This window comes from Phocoena sinus, chromosome 17 (assembly GCF_008692025.1).
Source record: "Phocoena sinus isolate mPhoSin1 chromosome 17, mPhoSin1.pri, whole genome shotgun sequence".
NCBI classification, from domain to species: Eukaryota; Metazoa; Chordata; class Mammalia; order Artiodactyla; family Phocoenidae; genus Phocoena; species Phocoena sinus.
In genome coordinates, this window is record NC_045779.1 from 71520197 (window position 1) to 71534667 (window position 14471).

The following is a 14471-nucleotide window of genomic DNA, read 5'->3' on the forward strand; positions in this document are numbered from 1 at the left end:
ATATATACATACACATATGTAGTATGTGAACATACGTATGCATATCTACTTATACACACACACTCAATTACACGTAATGTTTATCTTGCATAACGTATTTATAAGGGAAGAGCAATGACCCCGTTTTACCCCCACTCCGTACCCAGATCGGGGCATATTATGGTGAACTGTCGGGTCGGTCTTTTCAGCTAACCGCAGGATTTCAGAAAAAGGCCGGGCCATGGTGTTTGGGGGTAGGAACCGGAGGTGCAGGGCGCGACCCCAGGAACCCTGCCGCCGCGCCTCTTCCAGCCCCGGAACCAAGAGGCAATCTCTAGAGTAGTCGGCAGGGGGCAGTGCACCTTGCCTTTTCCGAACGTCGGGAACGCTCTCCCGCAGCTCCCGGGAAAGAAAACCTGGCGGCTTCGCCCCAGCGTCTAAGAAGAGCCCATCTCTGAGCCCAGCACGTAGTGGGTGCGCAAGGTACGTCTAGAAGCCAAAAGCGCTGGGCTGGGTAGATAGATGCGAAATGAATAGTAAACGTGGGGAGAAAGAGGCAAGGGACGTCCCGGCCTCTGCCAGCGCCTTCCCTCGAAGAGGCCTTTTCAGACAGCCTTCGTACGTACCTACTGTGTGCCAGGCGCGACGGCTGTACAACCTCGTTCCCCGCCGACCTCATTTTCCCCGCTGGCGAGTACCGCCCCCCGCCACCTCAACACACACACACACACACACACACACACACAGGCACACGCACACGCACACAGCCGCAGAGCGGGAGCGGGTACTCGCTGTCTCCCTGGGGAACCATCTCTGCACAAATCCGCGTGGCGTGGGACCAGGGAGGGGGATGAGCCGGAAGAGGCGCGAGGTCCCCGGACGTGGGCGCGTGAAAGCCCGGCGGATGCCTGATGCGGCGACGACGCAGTGAGGAGGTCACTGCCCTCAGGGTCAAGGCTGTCTCCCTCTGTGGGACACGCAGAACCCGCCCAACCCCCAACCACTCGCAGACTTCTGAGCGGGCACGTGTCCGCTCGCCCAGCGACCCCACCAAGCCCCGAGCGTGGAAGGTGCGGTTTGGGACCCTCGCGTAGGAGGGAGGAGAGACTCAGGTCTCCGGCGGAAGAGCAGAGCCCAGATAATTCCAACACCCTTCCCAGGAGACCAGGCCTCGGGATACAGCGACGGCGCCCAGCTGGGGAGCAGCCTCAATCCCCACGTCAAGTTCAGGCGCGCTTCCTCCCGCAAGGTCAAGTTCAAACACACTCTCGCTTAGTGAAAGGAGGAGCTAGAAATTGCGCCCCTGTCCCGATTCCGAATCAGGTTGTACCCCCATCAGGGCGCTATGCCCCGGTGGCACCGCTCACCGCTCCTGCGCTCTCCCAAGCAGCGGCCCCTGCGCCGCGCGGGTCACACACCCGAGACGCAGACAAGTTGCTAACTTTTGTCAGATTATTTCGCGGCAGCTGCGGCGCCTACCGGGACTGGGGCGGACCCAGAGTTTCAAGTCGCCACGGGCACCACCCCCGCCACGCTCCCCTTCGCCCACCCTGTCCACCACGCCACGTCCAGCCGTCCTGTCCCGGGTGCCAACCTCTCCACCGTATCCGGAGCAATGCGGGCCTGCGGTGTCCCCGGGGGCGATGGCCATCTCCTCGATCTGCGCCTGCTCGCAGCGGATTTGGAAGCACCATCCGGATACCAAACCTCGGCCGCCCGACCGGATCACTGGGCGGCCTCCCAGCGCCCCAGCACCCCTGGTTCCGCTCTAAAGCGCCGGAGGGCGACCCCGTTGGCCACTCCGCCTTTCGGCGGCCCCCACCGGGGAGATGCCAGCCCGGCGCCGAGAGCAATGTCACTGGGGCCACCCCGGGGACCGCTGCCCCAGACCCGGTGTAGGCTCCCCGTTGAGCACCCAACAGCTGCTTTTGAAACGGCTGTAAACCCCTGAGCCCGACCCTCTTCTGCGACCTCCTTCCTCTCCCAAAGACCCCGGCGACACCGCTGCTAAGGAAGGGGTCTTCCTACATTTGCCTTCCTCCCTCCCGGCACCTGAGGTCTTCAACCCACTTCCACCCTCCTGTCACACCCTCCTGGATCCTTCCCCACCACTTCTGTCCCCGGGTGCGGACAATCGCCCCTCCACTCGGAGAACACAAGCGAAACTGCCGGATCCCAACTCCGGTGGATGCAGCCCCCCGCGCACCCCCGGCTCCGCGCGCTCACTCACCGCGGCCGGAGACACGCGAAAGTTTCCTGGGCTTCGGGGGATGAGGGGATTCGGAGGAGAATCAAAAGGGGGTGTCCCGAACGCTCGCCCCCTTCCCAGCTCACATCGCCCCTTTCTCCTCTCTCTCCTCCTCTTCCTCTTCGTTCTCCTTCCTCTGGTCTTTGTCTTTGCAAAGTGTCGAAACTGTCTGGCATAGTGGAGCTCCGCCGGCGGAGGCTGGAGCCGGAGAAGCGGGGAGGCGGGGTGAGGATGGGAGCGGCCTCGGGAACACCTTCCCCCGGGTGTAACGGAAGGGGGAGGCGGGCGGGCCGGGGAGGAGCCGGCCGCGGCCAGGAGCCGGGGCGCGCGCCGGAGCCGGGCGGGCGCCTCTCCTGTGCGCGGCCCTCCCCTTCCTCCGCCCAGCGCCCGCCCCTCGCCGCCCTGCGCTCTTGCCGCGTCACTCCCTCCACCCGGACGCGGTCGGGTTTCCACACGCTCTGGGCTGCCTGCGAGCCGAATATAGAGCTCCGAGCCACGTGGACTGCTGTCGGCTCAGGCGCGGGGACCGGATCGCCGCCCCGAGAGGGGCTCTGCGGGGACGTCTCGGCGACACTTCGCGCCGGGGCCGCCGCCTTCAGGGTGGGAAGGCTGGGGAAGAGAGGCCAGGGGGGCCGGGGGATCAGTCCCGCGGAGGAGGTGACGGCACCCTGCGAGAGGACGGGCTCTGAAGAGCCCGAGTCGGGTGCATGGTAGCGAGAAGGGGCCGATCCCCCCTGCTGGCGGCTGGGCAAAGCCACCCCCTTCCTCTAAGGGCGCGGGACTCGCGGTGGGATTTAGGGAGAGGGAGGGGAGGAGTGGGGCTAGGGAGCCGGTGAGGCTCGGGCGGGGGCCCAGATGAGAGCCGCGGAGGCGCCACCGCGGCCCGGCCCCCGCCCTGGCCCTCCTGCCCGCCGCTGTTTTTTTCCTCCCAAATGCGGAGGCTGCAGCGTGATCCAGAGCAGGTCAAGCTCTGGGCAGCCGGACCCCAGGCAGGAGCCAACCCCAAAGGGTTCCTGGGGCTGGGGCTTCGAGGACCGGGCCCCCTTTCGGGGTCGGGTTTGCGCGGTTTTTGCCCTTCCTTCTTTACAGGGAAGTGTGGGCGCTGGAGGCGTCTTGCTCAATGGCGGAATGCCAGTCCTAAGGCTACGTGCAGGACACAGGATTTAAGAGGCGTTACCAAAAAATCTGGTTTTACAGTTCTTATGCCCTTATTGGGGTTTGTCCTCTTTCACTGTTTAACTGAGGAATGCTAAGAGGAAAAAGGCATAGCTTGGCCTCGGGGTCAGTTAATTCTTTCAGCTTCCCTTGCCCCAGTCGGAGAGGTCAGCCTTCTGCAGTGGAGTCAGAGAGCTCGTTAGCTCTTCATCAGAGGAATGTGTAGTGTGTGCTTCAGACCAGGACCAGCTGGACCCGACTTCTTGGTTCAAGCCTGCCACTCCCTGGATGTGTGAAATCATTAGGGGAAACACTGACTGAAAGCACCAGCCCTGGCCAGGCAAAGACAGTAACAGTTTGCATGAGTTATTCTGTCACAGGAGGTCCTGGTAAGGAACACAGAACTAACAAGCTACCAACAACCGGAACCCGGGAAAGGTCTAAAGGAGATGCCAGTCCACATGGCCTACCAACGTCCCAGAATCCTCCTCGCTGGAATCCATCTTGGCTGAGCGATGCCCGCGCCACCAGAAAGGACCCTGAATCAGAATGATTGGCCAGAGGCAATCCGGAAACTAACCCGATCACCATAAAACCTGAGACTGCGAGCCATGTAGCAGAGCCGTCCTCCTGGGTTCCCTCACCCTCCTGCTCTCCACCCGGGTTCCCCTTCCCAATAAAGTCTCTTGCTTTGTCAGCACGTGTGTCTCCTCGGACAGTTCATTTCCGGGTGTTAGACTAAGAGCCCACTCTCGGGCCCTGCAAGGGGTCCCCCTTCCTGCAACAAAATTAGGCTAGTTTCAGAATCCCTAAGCCTACTAGCTCTGTGCCTCAGTTTCTTCATTTGTGCAAATGGGCTTAATACTGTCCATCTCACAAGGTTGCTGTGATGATTAAGTGAATTCATGTATGTCCAACATTAAAACCTCTACTTAGCATATAGTAAATGCTCAATAAAAGTGCGTTGTGTGAATGGTGGATTTCTCCGGCACCAGGTCCCTGCCCACAGCTGGGGGAGGCCTGCCCTAGAGAATGGGGTGGTGTTATGCAGAAGACTTCTGGGAGTTGAAGGAGAAAAAGAGAGAGATTCAGAGCAGAAGAGATAACGATTAAAAGGGGCAGGGGAGAGAGTGAGAAAACTCCCTACTAGAAGGGGAAGGAAAAGAGGAATAGAGAGAATAGGGCAAGGGCGGGGGGTGGGGTGGGGGAAGCCGAAACAAAAAGCATGCGGATCTGCAAGAGTTCTTCAAGGAGCAGGAACCCTGCCAAGCTGCACCCGGGCCCTGCTGCCTGGCTAAGTTTCCTGCCCTCCGGGAGTTTGCAAGAAAAGTTTTGGGTATTTCGTGACCTGAGACCTCTTGCCTGAACCTATTGGTTTTTGTTTCAGTTCTAGAGGTGGGTGGAGGTGAACCTTCTAGCCTGCCTGGAAGCATCGTGTGGGCTTTGCTCTTTCTGAGATGTGAGTCAGGGCATCCACTGCACTTGGCATTCCCCAGAATGCTTTAGTGTTTGGGACGAGGGGAGCAGAGAGGGTTCCTAGGAACATCAACTTCTGTTCTCTGCAGCGGCAGTGTCTTCCAGCCATGGGAACCTTCTGACATGGACCTCTCAGACTCAGCACCTGGGGGCCTAGCTTGGAACATCAACCAGGTCCAAGTATCCAAATGTAAGAGTGGTCCTCTTGCTGTCTTCACAGGGACAACTGCCTACAGAGCCCTGTTGATTTTCCTGATTATATAATTGGCGGCGTTTGCCTTCTGATTTGATTCAGCTTGCCGTGGGGAGGGAATGCGTTGGGTTTTGCTCCCGGCTGACTGCAGTGCCCATCTCATACCAGTTACATGCTAGATGCTCAGTAAAGACTTCCTGGATGAATTAATAAAGAAATGTTGTTTATGGCAAGGATCAAATAGTATAATGTACAGAAAAGCACTTTGCAAAATAGAAAATGCTTCCGTCATTAAGACTATCCTATTATATCCTAGCAGGAGGGAGGTCAGATTGGGCAAGTAAGTGGCCCCAGATCATCCAGCTCTTTGCTTTGCAGCCAAGAATCAAAGTCAGCTCTCGGTTTCACCCCTGGGTTCTTGGCAGTTCCCCTAGATGACTGTACAGTGAGATGGAAATTTCTTATTAAGCAACTCTGGTGAAACATGCATAAATCATCAGCTTATCCATATAAAAAGATGTACATCAGACACATCTTTTCCCAGTCTCTGATGGGTTAACCTGGGAAGGCTTTTTCTAGCCCCACTTCCTTTATTTTTACAATGTACTTCTTACCAGGTAGCACAGAAGGCCTCTTTCCTAGAGTTATGACATTTTATGAAAGCACTTCTGATACCCTCGCCAGTTTCCAGGAGCCCAGATCTGGGGCTATGTGTCAGGATTGTGTGTCTGTGAACATTCCTCCTTCTCACCCGCACTGTGTCTCCCAACATGGCCAGCCGGTAACAGTCATGACTGGAGTGTCTGCACAATGAGTTCCCTGGGAGCCCTGACGTTGATTTAATGCTCACCATCACCCCACCCAGCCCCACAATGTCTTCAGAGCAACAGCAAAGCTCTCAGTAATGATGGTTAAGGAAATTGATTTCATCCTTTCCCCATCCCCTTTCTTGGTGCATCAGAGTGGAACAATTCTAATGGGTTCTGATGCCATCTGGGTGATTGTGCAGAAAAGGAAAGAGCTGCGTTGCTTGTCAAAGGTGAGTTCCGAGCTGCTGGGTACTTGGTGTTTGGTTTTGGGCAGTGTTTTACTTTGGGTTCTTGAGGCTGTGAGGACCTGGCCCAACTTTCCTTAGATTAAAAAAAAAGTGATGTAGGGATGTACAGACTGACTAAAAGTGGGGACCCAGAAGGAGAATGACAGCCTGTCTCTGTGGCCCTCTCTGTCTTTCTCTTTCTCTCCCTTCCTTGTCTCTCTGCTCTCTCCTCGCCTATAGGCATTCCCTGTTAAGTCCTGGGGTCGCCCTAAAAGTTTTCTGTATGCTTGTAGCCCCAGCCCCTCTACATCGTGGCAACTGTTCATCCGCTCCAAGGTTTAGCTTTTCCAGGACAGGAATCTGATTGACAGGTCTCATTCCGTTATAGGTCAACAGTCCAACTGTGAACGGGCTGCTCAGGCAGCAAGTACCCACCTCAATAATAAATACGTGGATGGAGACCTTTACAGGAGATTTTGCATTACAGGGAACGTAGGACCCATGATCCTTCAGTCCTCTTCCAACCTTGAAAATCTCTAGGCATTTGAGTCAGCAGTAGTAAACAGAGCCATACACTACACTGCTCACATATATTAGATCCAACAGCTAAGGCAGCTCATTACTCTTGTCCAATCATGACTCCCCTAATCTCTTTGCCAGAAATTGGCTCAGGAATAAGTCGATTTAATCCCTGTTTGGATCAACAAGATAGAAATATACTTGGGTCTTCTAGGAAAGAAGTTCTTAAAAGTATGCCTTGGGAAGCTACTCTTTATTTCCAGCTGGATATGAACAAGGAAGTATTTTTATTTCAGTTTCTCTGGAAGATATCTTATGCCCTTGCCAGAAACCAAATTGAAGCTAAGTATATCCAGAGCCCAGATCACACTGTACCTGAAGCCTACATTCTAGTCTTTCTTTTGTATGAGTCAATACAGTTATTTTGTTTAAGCCACTTTAGGTCATGGTTCTGTTACTTGTAGCCAGACACTTGATAACTTATATAAAACTACAGCCAGAGTGATTTTCCTGAAGTCCCCCTTCAAGAAAGTCATTCCCCCAATTCACTTCCAAGCTTTCAACCCTTAAAACTTCAATGGCTCCCATTGCCTTGGGAAGTAAATCCAAACTCCTGAGCCTAACAATTAAGGTCTTCCTTGATATGGTCCCAATGTATGTTTCTCACTTGTTTCCTTCCACTCTTCCTCTTTGTAAACCCTATATAGCAAACATGACTCAGCCCAGAAGCTCTGGTTAAATTAACACGTTTTTGTGTCCTTGAAATCAACATAGATCTCCCTGTTGCTGGGCTGGTAAAGATTTCCCTAATATCCATCACAGGACTCTTCAACCCCTGAGGTGTGCAAAGGTCCAGAGTTCTAACACAGGGCCTGGTGCGAGGGAACTCTGCTTCTTAGCAGCATTCATTATATCAGCACAGCCTCCCGCTGGTTTAGGCTGCCCAACCCATAAAGGACCATGGCTCCCGAACACGTCTGTCATGCGGTCCAGGCTTCCTGGATGTGTTAGTTTCCTAGGGCTGCCAGTACACACTGCCACAAACCGGGTGGCCAAAAACAGCAGAACTTTATTTTCTCACAGTTCAGGAGGCCAGAACTTTGAAACCAGGGCATCAGCAGGATTGGTTCCTTTTGGAAGCTCTGAGAGAATCTGTCTCCTGTCTCCCTCTCAGCTTCTGGTGGCTTCTGGCAGTCCTTGGCCTTCCTTGGCTTGTGGAAGCATCACTTGGATCTCTGCGTCTATCTTCATATGGCTATGTGTGTGTGTCTGTGTGTCTGTATGAGTCTGTGTGTGTCTGTGTGTGTGTGTCTGTCTGTGTGTCTGTATGTATCTTTTCCTCTTGTAGGGACACCAGGATTTAGGGGGCCCACCCTAATCCAGTATAACCACATCTTAATTTATTTAATTAATTACATGGGCAAAGACCCTATTTCCAAATAAGATCACATTCTGAGGTTCCCAGGGGAACATGAATTTTAGAGGACACTATTCAACCCACAATTCCAGGGACACTTGACCTTCCTGCTCACCCCTCTTTAGGGTGCTGCCCTTGAGCGGTGGCTCCCCTCTGCAGACCTCCAGCTGACCTCCAGCCTCAGAGATCCTTTTTGTCACTTTCCCTCCTGGTGTTCTCAGAAGTATGGTCCTCTCCACTTTTCCTTTGTACATGGATTGAAACAGGATTTCAAAGAATTCCTACTTCTAATTTTCCCTTTGGCAAAAGTCTTTGAGGCAAAGAAACATCCAAGGCCTGGTTTGAAATGGGGAAAACAGGAACACAAAGGGGACAAAACCCACTAATAGGTAAATAGAGTGACCTGCTGTGCCTGTCATACCTGTGGTCTCACACCTCACCAGTCCTAGAAAACCCACCACCAGGCTCTGCAAATGGACAGTCGGTGCCCTTGAAGGCTCTCCATTAGCCTGACCCCTGCTGTCTCACTGTCCCCACATGAAACCGTTACTGTCATCCCCTGTGTAGCTTTTGTCTCTTCCCTTTATGAAATCCTGTGTCTTTCTTAGAATCTTTTATTCCTTGTAGCTTGGTAGTTTATTTGCGTATTAAGCTACATTTCCAATAAGATGGAAAAGTCCTGGAGAAAACGTGCAATCCTTCATTCATCCAACACAAATTTATTGAGCACCTACTAAGTGTCAGATACTGTGCCAAGTGCTGGGGGCAAGGAGGTGGACACGACATAGTTCCAGCCCCCAAGGAGCCCACAATTTGCAGGAGACTGATGGTGGCTGGTTATTTCACCACGTTTGGGTAGCACCGTGATAAGCTAACAAGTGGGTATAGGGAGATCACAAACAGGTTGTTGGTCTGCAACCTCAGGAGCTTTTTGGGTGAAATATGAAACCAGCCCCATAGGTGGAGGCGAGAAGAGACCAAAGAGAGAGGCAGACACACCAGATTGGTAGGTGGCAGGTTTAATAAGTATGGAAACTTACGAAGTTTGTTTTGGGCAACAAAACCAGTAGATTTCTGCACTTGCCAGTCAGAATCTTGAGTTTACAGAGAGGCCTTAAAGGGGCTCAGTGACATACACCATCCAGAGGGTCTCAACCACACATGCTCTCTCAAGGCTGCGTCCTTGAAAACAGCTCCCACTGTGGGCATGACAGGCAGAGTTCATCCCAAGGACAGGGGACGGGGAGGAGCCTCCAATTGCCTGGGTCCGGCTCAGGGGTCAACCCGAGGTCATGTCTTCTTGATGACCTCCTCCAACATTTTCTTTTCTGTGACCGGATTTTACAATTTTATGTTTCCTTTCTTTTTTTTTTTTTTTTTTTGTGTAATATGCCCTGAGCGGTCAGCAATGAGTTTTGCTGGCATGAAACTGGACTATTTGGTGGCTGCCTGGCTGTACTGGAAGCAGATACTACAGCAGTAATAAAGGTACATGTAAAGAAAAGCACAGTTAAGATAATGATTTTTAAAATAAGTAACAGTTTTTGTTTTTTTTTAATGAAGTGCCCCATGATCCGAACCATTTTTTTTAGGCTGGGGATAGGATCATTGAGGGCATTTATTTGTGTTTCTCTGTGATTTAATAAAGATGATATATTGGTAGACTTATCAGGTATGAACATATGTTATTTTGTTTGGATAATGGCCTAGGTGTCTCTTTGTGAGGCAATAATAATGTTTAAGGCCATTTTATTTGGGAGGACTGCTTTTTTTATCAGAGAGATTTTAATGTTTGGTAAGGGTAGGCTTTGTTGGCTATAACTTATGGCTTTTGGGTGAATTTAGTAAGAGGTTTCCTATGTGTGATAATGTTTTCCAGACCTGTGGAGGGAACAAAGATGGCGGCCAGGCCAACTGATTGCACGAGTGGTAAACAGAATGTGTCCACCTGGCCTTGAGGAGGGGGAGGTTGGCTGCTTTAGGAACTCGACCTGGTTGTGGATACCATACATGCTAGCATCAGTGGGAATTTATTTGTTTTATTTATTTATTTATTTTTTTGCGGTACGCGGGCCTCTCACCGCTGCGGCCCCTCCCGCTGCGGAGCACAGGCTCCGGACACGCAGGCTCAGCGGCCACGGCTCACTGGCCCAGCCGCTCCGCGGCATGTGGAATCTTCCCGGACCGGGGCGCGAACCCGTGTCCCGTGCATCGGCAGGCGGACTCTCAACCACTGCGCCACCAGGGAAGCCCTTTATTTATTTTTTTATGCAGCAGGTTCTTATTAGTTATCTATTTTATACATATCAGTGTATACACGTCAATCCCAATCTCCCAGTTCATCACACCACCACCCCCTGCCGCTTTCTCCCCTTGGTGTCCATACGTTTGTTCTCTATTTCTGCCCTGCAAACCGGTTCATCTGTACCATTTTTCTAGGTTCCACATATATGCGTTAATATACGATACTTGTTTTTCTCTTTCTGACTTACTTCACTTTGTATTACAGTCTCTAGATCCATCAGTTTCCTTCTTCTGATATCAGTTTTCTCATGTGTACAATTAGGAGGCCGATTTAAAGCAATGTTCTCAAACTGTGCTCTAGGGGACCTAAGGGGTTCCACGTTGGGTTTCCGTCTGCACTGATCCGTTTCGCGAATGTTTGCTGTCGGCTGGGCCCTGGGCTGGATATTAGGAATATGACCCAATCAGTGACCGATTACCATTATGAAAGGTACTTCAAAAGAGAAACCCAAGAAGGGGTAAGAGAGGGAGTCGACAAAGGTGGTTTAAACCGTCGTACATGTGCTTCCCATTGGGTTGCCGTTTGGGCAAACCCTTCCCAGGATTGAAACCACTGGCTTAGGCGATCTCTAAGAGTCCATGCAACCATAAACCTTTGTTCTGTGATACTTTTCAATGATTTTACTTTGGAGTAAAATCAAAACAGGCAGAAGGCAATTCCTGGATTTGAAGGCTGTCCAAGACCCCAAGGTTAACACGTCATTCTTGAAAAGAAATTGTGGGGCTCTTTAGGGATCAAAAATGTTCTATATCATGGTTTTATGACATTGAAAAACCAGCGCCTTACCCTGGGAAATTGAGTGAAAGAACAGACCGAGAAGGGTGAAATGTAGCCCAGCTTGCTAAAGGAAGCAGCCGAGCATAGAGGTGCAGGGCGGGGCTCTGGACTCTGATATGTGTGCTGAAGCTGCTTGTCAGATGATTTGCACTTTCTGAGCCTTCTAGTTTCCATCTGTAGAATGGGCGTGTGGTACTTGCCTCTCAGAGACCTTTCAAGGAGAAATATTATATATAAAAATTTACTGTCTCACTGCCAGATACTTACTAAGTATTCAATAAATGATGACCATCATTAATTTAAGTATCTTTCTAATGCATACGACACTTGTCAACGTTCCTGCAGATGTTTTATAAATGAGAATAGAAAGTCACACAGTTTAAGCGTTGCCCAGGATCTGGGCTCTGCCAAGCCAGCAGCATCTCTCTGAGGGAAGAAAGCCTTGTACTTCTTCCTTTTTTAAAATACATGCCCACGGTGGTGGCCTTCAAAATTTGAGTTTGCCTATTTTTTCTCCCAAAGGAGAGTGAGTTATTTTTCCCAGTTGAAACAAAGCCTAAATATTCAAATTTGGGATATAAGTGTTCCATGTTTGCAAAGAATGAAGATGGCATCAATATATGTTATTGAGAAATAAAAAAAGAGGCCCTGAAATTATTTCTCTGTATTTTTGATAGTTTAATAGGTTAACTTTCCTTGAGACTAAGTCTGCAAACATCTTTTTAATTCCCCCCCTCTTTTGGTAATTAAAACAAATCAGAGAATGCACAAGGGCTGGCGTACCTCTATAACCCAGTGGTTTATGGGGTGGAGCTGCATGTATGAACTTGGGCAAAACATTTAGCTTCACCTTGCTTGCGTCTAAAATAAGGATAATGATAGGATCAACCCTCTGGGATTGTTGGGAAGGTTAAAGAAGATAATTATTAAATACACCATGCACATAGAAAGTGTATAGTAAGTTTAGCTATTGCTATTTTGATGTGTATCAATGTACTAAGTATTTTGATATTGACATATATTTTGAACTGCAAACTCATAAAATATAAATTAATATTAGCTTCTTGCACTTAATAATCTGCATTTAATGATTCTGGAGGCAGCTATATCTACCTTAAGATTGTGTTGGGAGCTATGGCATCAGTTTTAAGAGATGTGACATCTGCTACTAATTTGGGCTGCCCATTTGGTAAAATTATTTAAGTCATTAGGGTGCCTTAGGACTGTGGTCCATAGCCAGACATGGGAGAGGGTGGAATTCCATCAGGCAGTAAAATAGCTGACTGGTGAAAAATCTTGTTGATGGAGGAAAGATTCAGAATCTCATCTATGCAAATCAGATGATAGTATCTGTAGCAGTTAGGATGAGGCTGGGCTGCAGAAAACCTGAAATAACAGTAGCTGAATCAGATAGAAGTTAATTCTCTTTTACAAGTCCTGGTAGGAAGGCTGATATGGCATTCTATTGTTTCAGGGACGCAGGCTTCATCTATCTTGTTCCTCAAGAGCGCCTACCATCTGTCCATAAGCTTACTTCCTACTTCAAATTGGCTGCTGCAGCTCCAGCCATCAAATCTTTATTCCAGGCATTTAGAAAGAGATAAGAGCATGTCCTTTACCTTTCAGAACATCTCCAACAGATTGCCCACACCAATATCTGCTTACATCTCATCCCCCAGGCCACTCCCTGCTGCCTAGCTACAAGGGATGCTGGTAATGTAGGCTTTATCCTGGGAATGTATGCTGAAAGAAGTGGCTATGTGGGGACAATTAGCAGTCTGTGCTGCAGGGTTAAAAGGGGTTAGATCACTCAATTTTGACCAGGGCCAGGAGTGCAGAACCTAATCCCATGTGCAAAGCATGGACTTCGAGTTGCTTGTTGCCATAGTAACCAGAAAAGACTGAACATGCCAAGTGTTATGAAGAAAAAAATTGTCCTTGCATCTCAGATCCTGGGTTCTGGCCCGAAAACTCTGGCTGATAAGCTCCTAAGTTTAGGGTGGTACTTACTTATGATGTTAAAACAACTTGTTTATTCTCCTAGTGCTAAACATTTTTTCACCCTGGGAAAGCATAGAAATACACCAAATGATGGGAAAGTAAGTCACAGAAATAATACTTGTGGGAAAATCAGCACATGTTTGGTATTTGAAGTATGTGGTGTAGTAAAAAATATTTTTGACATATTAGAGACAGATTAGCTTGATGACGCCACTTTAAAATGTAACCAAGCAGCAGTTGAATTTAGTGTAAATTTTTATTGGAAAATTTAAAGAAAGAAAATTTGCCATGTTGATTGTTTAGAAGAATCTAAGAGTCTTTAAACTTGGTTTTAAGTTTATTGCTTCACTAGATGTTTTGAATACTTAAGGACGGCTTTTTTAAAAATTAATTAATTAATTTATTTTTGGCTGTGTTGGGTCTTCGTTTCTGTGCGTGGGCTTTCTTTAGGTGCGGCGAGCAGGGGCTACTCTTTGTTGTGGTGTGCGGGCTTCCCATTGCGATGGCTTCTCTTGTTGTGAAGTGCGGGCTCTAGGCACGCGGGCTTCAGTAGTCGTGGCACACGGGCTCAGTAGTAGTGGCTCTTAGGCTCTAGAGTGCAAGCTCAGTAGTTGTGGTGCACGGGCTTAGTTGCTCTGCAACATGTGGGATCTCCCGGACCGGGGCTCGAACCCGTGTCCCCTGCATTGGCAGGTGGATTCTTAACCACTGCGCCACCAGGGAGGTCCCTGAATACTTAAGGAAGGCTTTTGCTTATCATATCGGTATAAGTATTGGAGGAGATTTAATGAATTGAGTTGTTTTATCTGGGTCCATTGTTTAAAGTTATTTAGGTTTCTTTAAACATTGAATAAGCAACTCCCTGATAGTAACTGTTAAAATATAGTCTATGTTAAAAGAGAATTGTAAGTTGAATTCAAAGGCCTAAGGCAAAAAATGGATTTCTAAATTTTTTTCATATTAATACATTTAAAAAATCAACCTTAAATATTTTTCTATGTGCAAAAGCTGCCTAATAATGATAATATAATAAACACTGACAGCTTCAACTTTTAGAACTTTTTATTTATTCACATACAAATAAGAGGTCTCTGGTGATAATTTCTTTTTTCTTTTAGTAGTGGAGTTCTTTTGTGTTTGTTTCTTTGTTTGTTGCTTCAAATTAAATCTTGGGCTTCCCTGGTGGCGCAGTGGTTGAGAATCCGCTTGCCAATGCAGGGGACACGGGTTCGAGCCCTGGTCTGGGAAGATCCCACATGCTGCGGAGCAACTGGGCCCGTAAGCCACAACTACTGAGCCTGCGCGTCTGGAGCCTGCGCTCCACAACAAGAGAGGCCGCAACAGTGAGAGGCCCGTGCACCGCGA

The 14471-nt window shown here is 49.5% G+C and overlaps 1 protein-coding gene across 2 annotated transcripts in view; it reads right to left on the reverse strand.

The window, feature by feature from the left end:
* The window catches only part of ST3GAL1 (ST3 beta-galactoside alpha-2,3-sialyltransferase 1), an 86688-nt gene extending 84167 nt beyond the window's left edge, over window positions 1-2521 (reverse strand). For both annotated transcript variants that reach the window (XM_032609442.1, XM_032609443.1), the window contains exon 1: window positions 2210-2521. The gene's annotated coding sequence lies outside the window, so the exon portion shown is untranslated. The remainder of the gene's footprint in view (window positions 1-2209) is intronic.
* Between the last annotated feature and the right edge of the window lie 11950 nt (window positions 2522-14471).